Below are 15492 nucleotides of genomic sequence, written 5' to 3' on the forward strand. Positions count from 1 at the left end.
TTGATTCAGACAATTAAACAAAGAAAAAGGAAAGGAAAAGTGGCTGATTACAATAAGGATCCAAGAGAAAGATTCATGCCATTAGTTTTAAGTTTTGACCTTGCAACCACATATAATATAGAACACCCATGATGCAAAAATGGTTACCGAATGTGTAAAAATCTATTACCAGAAAAGGATACTAGTGGAATTTAATGGAAGCGGTTCAAAGAGAAGCATGTTTTTCCAAAAAAGGAAGTGATTGTTTGAGAGTACCAGTCCTAGCACAAGCACCCATAAGGAATACCCAAAGTTATTAATAGAGAATATATTGTAAATGCGATACATCATACGTACAGATGAATTTAAGAATTACAAATATACTCCCAAACTGAAACTGATAATTATGCATTTATCCAATCCAATATGAACCTCCAAAGATCTCACAAAACAAGTAAATTCAATTCCCATGACTTTGGAAACCAAGAAAGTGTGGGGATAGAAGATCCCTTGCATGTCACACTAACTTTCCACTTACCTATAAACATCACGACCATTAGGGATGATAAAATAGATCAATGTTAATATATAATATATAACCAAATATTACACTACTATACGGTATTGATCATTCATCTATAAAAGGACAACCACAATGGATGCCTCCAAATTCTGCTAAAGTTCCATAGTCATCAGGCATTTTAATGCCTTTGGAAATAAATTTACTCTAAGATACAGATTCAAGTGGATTTAACTATACAATCAACTCAATTAATTTTGCACATGGATGTTGACTTTATTACGACAACCATTAAAAAATACGTCCTTTGGGATAACAAGTATGACTAAAGACCAAGGTATGGCCTACTCATTTATTAAAATAAAGTGTCTGCTACTGTATCTGCTCTACTGATTAACATTTTGTACATTTATGCAATATGATAATATAATATTAACTATTCATAATATATCTCAAAGACAATTGTACACATTTCCAACTTTGGCGTCCGTAAATATTTATGCACCATTACTGTAATTATCCAATTTTTTTTTATTATATTTTTATTATCTATTATTATATTATTATTATTATATTATATATTATATTATTATATATAAAATTTTAGAATATATACACTGCAATCACATATTACCACTACCATACGGTATGTGGACATTCATTTAGCACAGGGACCAACTCCCCCTCTGCTTCCAGCGCATCCTAAATCTTGACATAAAGTTTTCTCATAGTCATAGGCCAGTTTTAATGCTTTCGGCGCCAGAAAAACAATTGAAAAAAGATGATAGATGTCAAGTGGATTTTAACATGAGAAGACAACACGTCACCTTAATTCATTTTTGCCACATGGTGTTCGAATTTTTAACGCACAACTGTGATTTAAATTAAATACTATCTTTTAAATATACACTCACAAGTTCGGACTAAAGACCAGAGGTATGGCCTATCTCAATTTATTAAATTAATAAAAGGTGTTGCTATTGGTTCTTGGTTGTATATTTTTACATGTTTGTACATTTGTATATATATATGTATACATTGTCGCCAAAGATTCTCAACTTTGCGTCTATACTTTTTTATGCATGCCACGTCTGTAAACGAATTTCCAATTTTTTTTTGATTAATAAAGTATATATTATTATTATTATTAACAAGTTGAGAGTAGAGCAGACCTTAAAAAGGACAACGAAGGAGATAGAATAAACAAGATTACCCCCCCCACCCAAACAATATTATACGAATGGCTTCCATTAATAAAACCCAAGTCCCAAACCCAAGACTTCGAGGAATCGTGAGACAAATGTGCATAGGTCTCATACTCGTCCCTGGCATGGGAAAGCCACTCTCCATGGATTATCCTCAGTATTGCCAGAAAAAAGAAGTTTGTTTTCAAAACAATGAATATGAAAGAGATTACACAGATTTAAAATAACACCTCCCACCCCCCCTTTTTTTTTTTTCAATACGTCACGCATCAGTGAGCATGCGCGTTGGAGACCTGGATGAACAAGGTTGCCAGTTTAGCATTTCGACAACAAATTTGGTCTTATTTCTCAGGTTTGAAAAATTCCACTCGTTTAAAATAATTGATAAATTTGCACAAACAGATACGCCAACTTTGAATTTATTGGCTCACAGGAGTTTCGGACACCACTCGTACGAATTCCAATGCCGAAAGAGGAATTTCCGCACACAAGAAAAAGGAATTGGAATGGTATTTGGCATTGTGTTTACATATTGTTTAGCTCTAAATAGATAACTGATTCGAATTATATTATGATACATAAACACATTGCCAAATACAATCCCAGAGTTTCCTTATTTTAAATGGAGTAAAGCGCCAAAATCTAATGGTAGAGATTGACTGGCGGTAGTAAGGATGATGTGGTGTTAGTGGTTGTAGTAACAGTGGTAGTGATAATGAAGATGTGATAGTGGTGGTTGTAGTAGTAATGATGATGATATGGTGGTGGTGGTGGTTGAAGTAGTAGTGGTAGTGATGATGTGGTGGTGGTTGTTGTTGTAGTAGTGGTAGTGATGATGATATGGTGGTGGTGGTGGTTGAAGTAGTAGTTGTAGCGATGATGATGTGGTGGTGGTATAGTGGTTGTAGTAGTTGTGGTCGTGATGCTAATGATGTGGTAGTGGTTGTAGTAGTGGTAGTGATGTTGATGTGGTTGTGATGGTGGTTGTAGTACACATGGTAGTGATGATGATGTGGTAGTGGTGGTTGTAGTAGTAGTAGTGGAAATGATGATGATGTGGTGGTGGTGGTTGTAGTGGAAGTGATGATGTGGTGGTGGTGGTTGTATTGTAGTAGTAGTGGTTGTGATGATGATGTGGTGGTGGTTGTAGTAGTAGTGGTAGTGATGATGATGATGATGTAGTGGTGGTTGTAGTAGTAGTAGTAGTAGTAGCAGCAGCGGTAGTAGTATAGTAGAAGTAGTAGTAGTAATAGTAGTAGTAGTAGTAGTAGTAGTAGTAGTAGTAGTAGTAGTAATGATGATGTGGTGGTGGTGGTTGCAGTAGTAGTTGTGGTACTGATGATGATGTGGTGGTGGTTGGGGGGGGGGGGTTGTAGTAGTAGTAGTGGTAGTGATGATGATGTGGTAGTGGTTGTAGCAGTAGTGGTAGAGATGATGATGTGGAGGTGGTGGTAGTTGTAGTAGTAGTGGTAGTGATGATGGTGTGGTGGTGGTGGTGGTAGTTGTAATGGTGATGGTAGTTGTGGTAGTGGTAGTGATGATGATGTGGTGGTGGTGGTTGCAGTAGTAGTTGTGGTACTGATGATGATGTGGTGGTGGTTGCAGTAGTAGTGGTATTGATGATGGTTGTAATACTAGTGGCAATGATGATGATGTGGTTGGAAAGGAAGGGGAGGGGGGGGGGGGGTATCCTTGGAACAAATTGACCTCCCCGGAATTTGACGGAAGTTGCCAGGAGCCCGGAATTTTTTGCTCCAGACCGGAGTTTTGGCATCACTGCACAAATGTCTCGTAAACCGACAAACAGGGTGAAACCAAGACACTTCCCTGTGACTAGTATGAGACGAGACAGGATTTATTTGTCGCAGGACATGTCATTTTTTTAAAAATGGAATTTTTCCACAATTTTGGCATTTTGTTATGACTTTTTCGAAATCGCTCATCGTCAGTACAGGCCCCCAGCGCCCGTGGCTCGGTCAGTACTGACCAACAGGTGCCAGCGCCCGTGGGTCAGTACTGACTAATAGCCACTCCTTAAAAAAAAGAACAATAAAAAATTTAACAAAATAAAAACAAAACCGTCCAGTAACAGCTTGGGCAAAACCAAGGCGTCTCACTACTGTTTTAAATTACAGGACCATAGTTATACAAATATAGGAGGGTAGATTGAAGAGACCCTACCAGTGCCTCTTCCAATCTGTTTAGACACGTGATTGGAGAAGACAGCTGCGTGGCCAAGGAAATGTCATGGGCTCCTTGTTTATGGAGTATCAGTTTTGTTTCACTTGTTTTTGACAATTTTATGAGTGTCTGAAGTTGCTGAAAAAACTGTTGCGAATATGGTCCAAAATTACAAAACTTCAAAGTTTCCTAAAAAATTTTCTTTTTCAACTTATTTTGATAATTTTGGTACCAAAATTCATAGAAAAAAAGTTCTGTCAGGAAATGTCATTCATTTTGTGTTATGTTCAATATGAAAAATCAGTATTGAGTACGTTACCTAGTTTACGTTCGAAGACGACAAATTAGGGAGCAGGCACCGGTGTAAGATAAAGGTCTGAAACAAGGCAGACTGATTTTGTGGGATACTTTTTTATTTCTTTGGTTTATTTTTCTTTGTGCTTTATATGACACTTGGCACTGTTTCATACACAATCAGAGTTGGAAGACGGAAAATTGTTTTTAGGGGTTTTACGGCGCTTGCAACACATTAAGGTCATATCAACATCAGTAAAAAGGAAGAAAATGGGATAGTAAAAAGTTCTAGAATTACCATAAAGCATCCAAGAAAAGGGAAGACAAAGGGGAATTGGTTCAAATAAGAAACAGGTGTAGATTCCAAAAGCACTCTATCAAAGTACTTAGTTTGAGATCACTAAAAGTCTCATCCAGACAAAAGCACAAGTCCCCCCTAAGAGGAACACACTCAAATGTTTTACAAATCATAATGTATAATATAAAGAAAGTATAATACAGTGCATAACAGAGAGATGATTTACAATGAAAAAAATATCGTCTCCCAAAACTAACTATAAATTCGACTGTTTCCCTCTCAGCCAGGACCAGGACAAAACCAAGTAATCTCATTCCAAGACAAAGACAGAAAGCATGTTGGAAAACAGGTATAGGGGGATAGAAGACACAGTATGTACCCCCTGCCCACCATGGGAGGTTAGGAACCCCACACAGTGGTGTAAGATAAAGATCTGAAACAAGGTAGACTGATTTTGTGGGAGTGGGATACTTTTTATTTATTTCGTGTATTTTTCTTTGTGCTTTATATGACACTGTTTCATACACAATCAGAGTTGGAAGACGGCAGCCTCTAGCCAGACTCAGTAGATAAGCTGTCCCAGAACAGTTAGAACTACAACGAATGATGAAGGCACAAACGTTTAGACATCAAAACATTTAAAAGCGTTTATTGGCATTAGTTTATACATTACATAAAGTAATTACACAAAACATTAATAACTTCAACAATTAATGAATCATTTACATACTACATTTTTTACTTTATATATAATTATCACAGAAATATGAAGAACATTATGCACTGCACACTTGAAATATAAAATATATATATATATATATATATATATATATATATATATATATATATATATATATTAATATATATATATAAAATATATATATATAAGTGCGCGGGTGATGTGCAAAAAAAAAAAAAAAGGGGGGGGGGGGGGTGGATGGGGTTGGGGATTATAGCTGTGTGGGATTATTGAGGTGGGTAGATGACTGTTTTTTTTTTTCTATGTTGGCAGGTGTTAAATATTTCTTTTTTTGTGTATCCGTGAGACAATGGCTTATGTTATTTCTGGGAGAGAGAGAGTGTGTGTGTGTGAGAGAGAGAGATAGAGAGAGAGAGAGAGAGAGAGAGAGAGAGACAATGAGAGAGAGAGAGAGAGAGAGAGAGAGAGAGAGAGAGAGAGAGAGAGAGAGAGCGTTTGTGTGTGTTAATTTACTGTGAGGAAAAGAGATATTGGACAAATCTATTTCAAAGGGGAGAAAGGTTGTTAAACTAGTCGAATTATCAACTGATTAGTAAGACAAAATGCTAGGCCAGAGCCGACAAAATTAACACCCCTATGACGTAACAATGAAAAAATGCCCCCCAAATAAGCGAGAGAGGTGGTCTTCAGACGTGAAAAGTACTTATCCTATTCCGATGAAATTTGAAACATAATTAGATGAAATGCGCATCCTTTTTCACAGCAAAATCTCTGCTCTTGATAGTTTTAGAAATATTTTACTCAAAAGGGCAAACATATGCTTTTAACAGTTTTCTGGTAATTGCACGAGTTTTGCCGCTTATGACCTCTTTCCCAATTGTGTGGCAAATTTCAGACATATTTATTGATAAAAAGAGTCGTACTGAATTTTTAAAAATAACATATAGGAAACAGTCGCATCCCATATTTTGTCACAAATTTGGGCTCTTCGTGAGCGAAATCGAGGCCCAATAATTTGCGTGAGATTGTCATTGCTACTAAATATGTGCAAGCACAACAGACCATCTTCTCATCTTGGTGGTATAACAGTGACAATGCTGAGAAAGTCAAAGGCATCTGGAAGGAAATATGGAGAATGTTTGAAAAGAAAACATAGCGAAGCAGTCAGAGATATAAAGGAAAGAAACAGATTGAAATTGATGAAAACGAGAGGAAGAGGAGGAAGAATTGGCGCTGTAAACCGAGATAGTCGGGCAAGGTGGACATCTCATCCAGACACAAGCACAGGTCCCAACTAAGAGGAATACACTCAAATGTTTACAAATCATATAATATATGTAAACTATACATAATACAATGCATAACAGAGAGATGATTTACAAGGAAAAAAAAATCATCTCCCAAAACTTCTAACTATACATTCGACTGTTTCCCTCCTACCCAAGGACTCCGGCCAGGGTCAGGACAAAACTAAGTAATCTTATACCAAGACAACGACAGGAAACAATTGGAAAAGGGGTGTGGGGGGATAGAAGACACAGCATGTACCTCCCTGCCCACTATGGGAGGTCAGGATCCCCACCAAGATGATAGTTTGATCAGAATATAATTGCTCCTGTAAATACGTAGATGAACTGTTCTGATAGCTTATACTTAAATCACTAGTTAAGAAAAACACACATTAAAAATAATAGTAGTAAAGGCATGCAGAAAGGGAATGTTTGAAGTGCCTGCCCCACACTTTGTCTGAATTTAAGTTCTAAATGTATGATTTATTTCCCTTAGTTTGTTCATATTTGATGGGGCATTTTTGTATTCTTACTATTGTGGGGGGAAAAAGTGTTCTTGTATCACAGAAAATAGGCTATACTATGAAATCTTTGTTTCTCAAATATATAAGTCGGTTCAAGTTTTATGAAGATTTTTAAAAAAATATTTGACGGAAAAGAGGATCCACAATCGAACAATAAATTTCAATATTTTATTACCTATCAAAATTAAATTCATCTCAAGTTATTTTTAAATATTGACAATTGAAAGATCATAACATATCTAACCTTTAATAAGATATCTTTACTTCTTGTATATCTTAAATGGTAAAAATTATATGAACATATTCCGCCATATTTTGTCTTTGTGATCTAATACATTTCAGTTACTGTTATCTATCATTCCCCATTGTGGTAAGGTTTCAGTTCAAATGAAATCAAATATGTATCTCTTATTTCCTGTTTATAGATTATAGAGTTAGAAATAAGGTTTAATTTGGCATCTCAGGATAGTTTGTACTTTAATAGTTTTTGCAATGGTTTTAAGTTACAGTCGCTTGCACTTAGACATCACTTTTCTTAGGTTTTCGTCCTTTTCACACTTTAAGCTTTCTCATCATATGTTTTTGACAATTGGTAAATGTTTGATTTCTGTTCTGAGACCACTGACAAAAAAAGGCTTATTTTATGCATGTAGCTGCTGCATTATATGCAATTTCAACTAAATGTGAAAGCAATTTTTTTGTGTTCACCAACTCAAATTTTGGTTTTATCAATAAATATTGTTTGAAAAATCGATTTTTAAATATTTTGTCAATTTTGTGGTCTTATTGTGGGTTCAACAGTCAGCATCATAATATTTTCTGGCAATTAATTTAAGAATGTTGCACAGTTTGTACAAAAAGCATAATTTCCATTTTAGCATCCCACCTTTTTTTAAATTTTTGTTTGACAGGTTGAAAATTGTGCCGCAGCCGATATTGGTTGGTCAATGACATGTTTAAAACTTTGAAACCTCATAAAAATATTAATTATTGACCGATTTTCAAAATCTAAATTGATATTTTCATGCTTCATTGAGAAGAATCCATTTATATTGAATTTCATTTAATTATTTGATAAAACAAAATTTACGATTTCTACACCTATTACTACTTTACTACTATCATCAATAGTTGACAATAAATTTAAAGATGCCATCTTAAAAATGAAAGTCGCTTAACTCCACCAGAGTGAGAATATCCCACCCTTTGCTATATTTTCATACTGATTAAGTACTGCCACCCCTATTCATTATTTTCACCCAGTACCCAGTTTCATTCAAGCCAGACTGACTTGACCTCCATTCTGCAAAATGGCACTGCAGGAGTCAACACATTCAAAACATTCCAAGAATTCCATGATAAATAGTTGAATAGATTCCAGAACAAATGTGTGCGTAAATTAGTTTGCGAGCTTCAGGAAAATGAGATGCTCTGTTTAGAAAATGTGTTATTTAGGAATGATAAACTACATCCTAATGTAGCAATGACTATCCCGCACAAATCTTTGGGCCTCTTTTTCGCTCACGAAGTGCCCGAATTCGCGTCAAAATATGGGGACGAAGCCGTTTCGTATATACTATTTTAAAAAATTAATTACGACGCTGTTTACTGGCACGCAGTTAGAAAAAAGGTCATTTTAGATTATGTCAAGCGACAAAACTCGTGCGATTACCAGAAGACCGTTAAAAATAGATTTATACTCTTTGGAGTAAAATATTTCTAAAACTACCGGGCGTGGAGGTTTTGTCGCTGACAAGGTAATACATGAACATTTATTCTTTTTGGTTGTAAAATTTCATATGAATATGACGAGTACTTTTCCCGTATTTTACAAAACACTATCCTAATTTGCTCTTCAAGTTTCAATCTTTTAATCCATTTATTACGCAAGATACAACCAAAGGTTGAAAAAAAAATGCCGAAAAAGCGTCCCATATTTTCGCGTTTTTTTCCTCTTTGCGAGTCATCCAAATAAATGACACCTTTGAAACTGCACAACTTGTTTATTTATGAATGGATTTTCAAAACTCAAAAACATTTTTACTCAGTGGAGATAGGGCTTTGATTTTAGACAAAAAATTTCCTCAAAAAGAGAAAAAAACATTTTTCATAGTCATTGCTACCTAATGTGTCAAGACAGGACTTTCATATTAAAACCATAATCGTCGTATTCAACATCATCCCCCGCCCTCGGATATCAAAGCTCAGAATAAATGTCTGCCTTGAGTAACATACAAATTACAAACAAGCAACGCACCAATGGACATAACTCAAAATAATTTCCAACACTGCAAGAGAAAATAAAATAAAAATCTTTTATAAGAAAAGTACAAGGTTTTGCATAAGTATAATGGTTTAAACAATATCTTGATGTGATTTAATTTAAATTTTTTATCATGAAGTTAATTTAACTTGTTTTTGCTAGTATACGCATTCTTTTCGTTTTTTATATTTTTCAAATTCTGACAAAAGACTGTTGAAATTTGAAACTGTATTCGTACAGAAAATATAAAACAAGACCTTAACTCATAAATGATGATTTAAATTAATACCAATGGTACCTAATTAAATAACATTAACAATCCAATTGCTATTTTACAAAATCAAAATCAAATTTCAGAACTGAGCTCGTGCCAGAACTTGGATCTCTAAACCATAAGGCAATATTGGCTTAAATGACTGAAATTAACTCTCCTTTGCCTAAATAAGCTCAGAAGAAACCAGCAAAGCATCATCTTTCAACTAAGAACACAACACATACCGCTCAACAACCATTTAAGCAAAATTACAAAAGACACATTCCCTTCCTGCCCCTTTTTCAACACCCCAATGAAACAGTAACACACCACTTGCTTGAATGTCAACCTCTTGAAGACCTGAGATGCACATTCCTCCAACCAAATCCAAGCATCAGTAACACACTTTATAGTCACCTGGAACAACTACAAAAGACGTCTAACTTCTACGTCATGGCACAAGACCGAAGGGCTAGAGCTCAGGTGGTCGCTGGTTCGGATAAGTAAGTAAGTAAGAAAGTAACTCTCCTTTCTCATTCATTCTGGTCCTTATAGTGTGTTCAGAAATATTGATTGCATTACACTCATTATCTCAGTTCTGATCTCCTTAAAGTCATTTGATCTTGACATGTCATCTAAGTTATGTATATAATTGGGCAATCTTATATTATAGACAACATAATATTACTGTTAAAATTTTATTAATATTAAATAGATAAAAAGTTGTCAGTTTTCTCGAGATAAAATTATTCATTAAATTAATTATAAGACAAACACAATCCAATGAGCACTAGTATGATAGTAAATCTGGTTCTGGCAAAAGGTCAATTCCGATAATTTGGATACTGTCGGGTACATTCCGACATAATATCACACTCACGCAGCAATAAATAAAAACAACATATTTTTCTACTTTTGAAAATGATTTGAATTGTCGCTGTACAATGACAAATCACCTTGTTTTTATACTGGAAGGCAAGCTTCTACTCCTATGACACATAGATAGATCCTCAAATTGTCACAAATTCTTAGACCTTGAGACACATTAGCCCACGATCCAGCGGACGTGAACCTCACCCCCACCCTATGGTCATTTTGAGTCATATACCGTTGGAAAGCTTATACAATTCTCTATCAGATCCCAGTTCTCCTCATCAAAAAGTGACCACATAAGAGAGTTACAGCCGATTTTCTAGTTATTTCCCCTTATATAAGTCATTAAATTTTTTCAACTTTGAAAGGTTATTTCTACTTTAAATTTGGTTGTATTGAAACATAACTGACTTTGAAATGCACATCTATCATTTGGGAAGATTTTAGGTTACTTTGTGACATTCTTGAAGAAATTAACTAATTTTTGTAATATATTTTAAAATGACACATAATTTACAAATTCAAGGGAAATAACTCGAAAATAATTTTTCGCTCTTTTCATGTTTAGATAGGCTTAATATTTGTTCTTATCAGTAATGAAGTATTATATCCAATACATGATGCCAATTCATCAGTCGCCTACTAGTAATGACACAATTCAGGAGGTCCTGTGCCGGTCAAAGAAAGTCAGTGAAGAGCTGGGTCAGAATTACACCATAATAACATTCGATGGCAAAAAAAGCATACTCTATTGTGTGAAGCAATCCTGAGAAATTTCAGAACGTTTTCATACGACTTGGAACATTTCACATTATTTGCGCATTTACGATGGCTTTAGGAAAGATGATGGAAGCCTCTGGATTTGAAGACATTGTTCTTGAGTCCGGCATGTGTGCAATTAATGGTTCTCTCTCAGCAGTAATGTCTGGAAAACACTACAACAAAGCTCTGCGTAATCATACATGCTTTGTGGAAGCCCTGGATCAATTGTTATTGAAGGCAGTTATCTGTAATGAATTGTCAGCAGAAAACAAATGGTTGGAATTGAACATGTCAATATTGAAATCTAAGGATTTCGTATCATGCAATAAAGCAGCTCACAGCATGTCCAATTTTCTGGAAAGTATCAAATCAAGTGAAGTTGAACAAATGAAGTTGCAAATCAGAGCTGGGAGACATGGCAGGACTGCACAATTTGGGTTGCAATACTACGACAGTGTCTGGTATATACTTCAGTTACTTCGGGCATTGAGAGAAAATGATTTTGATATATATTTAAACTCATTGAAGCAAATTACTCCATTATTCTTTGCTATGAATCATCCTAACTATGCACGTTATTTAACTGTCTTTGTTTCTAGTTTGGAGTACTTGGAAGTCAACAAAATCGAAACCATTCAAATTCTAAAAAAAAAAACGCACTCAGCTCCAGAAGAACACATTCAAAAGCATCATGGGTAGCCATTGACCAAACAATAAATAAAAACTCCAAATCCGTTGGCGGTTTGATAGGCATTAGCTGAAAGCTTGATGCATATGACAGGTGGTGCATTACCTGACATGAGAGGGTGTTATATGTTGAGGCTTTGTCATCATTAGCAGACTTAGTAGGCCGTCATGACAGCAATAAAGAATTACGGCTTTTTTCAGAGATGACTGCAAAAACGTGGATAAAATATCGACTGCCATTTGCAGCTACAACAATCCGTTTGATGTTGGTAAAGAACATATAGTTTGCTTGTCATCTGGTGTCCAAGCATCGGAAGACATTTCTAAACAGATGGTCACAATATGCAAGGAGAGGCTTAATTACGATGAATGCGTGAAAACTTTATAAAGGAGCGATTGGAGACACGTGAGAAATCTTTCCATGCACCAATAACTACAAAGAAAATCCAAACATTTGGTTCAATGAAAAACAAATTCTTCTATTCGCAACAAATCCAATAAAGAAATCAAAGTAACTGCACAAAGAAATATATACGGACAGTTGATAATGCTAGCTGTTGAGCACAAAATTGATCTCCGTGTAAGTTGATGTCTTACCCCCTTGGTCCTATTCCATGGGCATTGGCAACAAGTGGATGGATCGATGGTAAAAACCAATAAAGCAGTACTGCTCCACAAACTGGAATGCCATGGTTCTAATGTGAATGCTTCCGAAAACGACTACATTTTAACACACATCATAGATGGAAATGTTTTGCTCCATTCACTCATTTCTATTCCGGAAACATTTGGACAATTGGCTAAGACAGTATTTTTGTGTCTTCCAAAAGGACGAGTTGTTCATTTTGTGACTGATTCCTACAAAGAAAATTCCATCAAATGCACAGAACGTATTCGACGCGGCACATCTGATACAATTACTTTGAAAGGCAGGTCAACAAAAGGACTCCCGTGATTGGAAAAGATTTTTGTGCAATAATGAAAACAAGAAGCAACTCATCAAGTTCATTTTCAACGAGTGGTCCACCGATGAGTATGCGGAGCTGTTAGTTGGGAGAAAGGTGTATGTGGTCTGTGAAGAGGAGATCTGTCACAAAACGCTTGTTGCGCTTGCTAGTAAAGCAATGATGCTTGTTTCCTGTTATGTTACCTTTGCATTTCCTGTTATTCCGCCTTAAGTATGTCACTGTTGCTTTTTTGTTTGTTTTCTTTTGTTGGAAAAACATCGTTGATGAATATTGAATAGTCACCTTAATGACATTAGGATAGAGTGGCGCCGTAATGGGAGATAGCGCAGAAGGGAGACTTGTCCCGTAACTATTGAATAAGAAAGTTTTCTTTAAAGTTCCGGAGACCGGGTAGTTCATTATCGGATTTTGGTGGAAACCTGACACTTTTGAGGATTGACTGAATAATAGAATGTCTTGACTGATCCTGAGTTACGCTAATTTATTGTCTATGACATGGGTTGGGTAGACGAAGTTTTATTATAAAGAAGAGAGTTTTCACCAATTTTAGTCAGTCCATCACGATAGCCTGAACAGAGCAGAGACATGCTAGGTCCTCTCTGAGACTCTCAAAAGTCATTCCATTTTGTAGAAATTCACTTGGCTTGGAAATTAATATTAACTTTGTATATTAACCGCCAGTGAAATTTCTTTATTTGACGGCTCTATTAATGGTGTGTTTCCATTGATTAATTGTGATATTAATGATAGTTTGATTTATGATGTAAGATCATCAGCAGTGAATTTCCATGTGTACTATTATCGTGTATTTCTTCAGAATAAAAATATTAAGATATTTTAATATCGTGCTTGTAGTTTAAGGATAACAGATGTAAAGATTGATTAAAGATATGAAAAGTTATCTACACTTATTTAATCTCTGTCGTAAATAAATATTGAAATATTAATTTTGAGATAATTAAGAGTAATCGTCAATCTCTCTAGATTGAAATGATATGCTAAGATAAGTCTCACTTATGTATAAGTATGGCAGAGGATTAAGTGTGAATATAGGATTATTTTATTAATCATGTATCTCTTTTTATCCAGAATAGAGTCGGTTAGCCCCGGCTATAAACCAGACTTGATACCAGTGAAATTTGTACATTATCTTGAGAAACATTTTGGTTCCCTAATCATCGGGGAAAACAATATAATAAAAACATTTCCAACCTGGACTTAAAATAAAGTGAAAATAACAATTGAAAGAACTTGTGACAGAAAAAGTGAACTGTGAACCATGTTTGGACTCCTATACATAATATAATAATACCGAAAGACTTCGATAATGTGGTCAAGAATATCATCTTCACCTTCATCATCATTCACCATTCATTGCATGTCTGCGTATTATTAAGTAAGGTAAGGGGCCCCAACCTGTAGATTATTATTTGCATCATCACCATCATCATCATTTTTTATATTTTCGTATATGTTGTCACACTTATAATTTGACTATTATTCTTTCTTACCTTTTATTTTTCTCTAGATTTGTAATAAACAGTTATAAAATTATAATTCAATTGTCTTGCGATGTGCATTTAGTTTTATGTGTCGTGTGGAACCACCTTTAATGTCTCAAACCTGGGGTAAATAGCCACCGTACTCTGGCTTTGGGATCGTCACGTAGGTCAGTTCCTTTGCCTGTACCTACATTGTGACAAGGTCACTCTACTCACTACCGAGGATGGTAAAATAACCGACCAACTTCCTATTTACCACTTACAATCAACCCAGGAAGAAGCAGACACTCGAATTGTTTTACACGCAAACTTTTCTAAAGTAAATGACTTTGCATCAAAAGTTATTGTGAGGTCCACTGATACAGATACTCTTACTTCATTTTGCTGATGCATCATCTCCATTGGAAATAGTATTTGATACTGGTGTTGGTGACAAGAGGCGTTTTGTCGTAATAAATGATGTTATCCAGAGTGTCAATGGAGATATAATTCCATCTTTACTTGGATTTCATGCCCTAACAGGTTGTGATTCAACTAGTGCGTTTCTGAACAAAGGCAAAATTAGCCCTTTAAAAACGTTATACAATGATCCAGAATCACAGACTGCCATGAAGGATATTGGTGGACACGAAAATCTCACAGATGAAGTGAAATGCCAGCTTGAAAAGTTTGTGTGTAAGATCTACAACTCAGAGCATGAAAGCATCAATGAATTACGATATCAAAGAGTTTGTTCAAAGTTCCATACAAAGAACAATGTTATTGTTATACCTCCCAAAGGCAGTACTGACTTAGGCATGATGCCTCCGTGTCAGCAATCACTGGACTTGCATTTAAAACGAGTAAATTATCAAGTTCGAATTTGGAAAAGAGCTTTGCAATAATTCCCCGAATTACTACCAGTTGAATTTCATGGTTGGAAGCGTTACAACAATACACCGTCCATCGATTGGGGTGAGAAAATGTTTCCCATAGAGCTGACAGACATTCTTACTTCTGAATCACATATTTCAAATTCAAGTGGGAGTGAAAGTAGTGATCTCAGTGGAGATGAAAGTGCATAATATTCTGAATGCTATTCGAGTTCTGACAACACAAGTGACGAAGATTAGTAAGCGTAAAAGAACATAATTTTATCTTAAATGTTGCAACTCAAATATTTAAATGATATCATATGTTCAGTACGATATGTTG

Source organism: Berghia stephanieae, chromosome 3, assembly GCF_034508935.2.
Source record: "Berghia stephanieae isolate SIO BIC M18660-M18661 chromosome 3, UCSD_Bste_1.3, whole genome shotgun sequence".
Classification (NCBI taxonomy): Eukaryota; Metazoa; Mollusca; class Gastropoda; order Nudibranchia; family Aeolidiidae; genus Berghia; species Berghia stephanieae.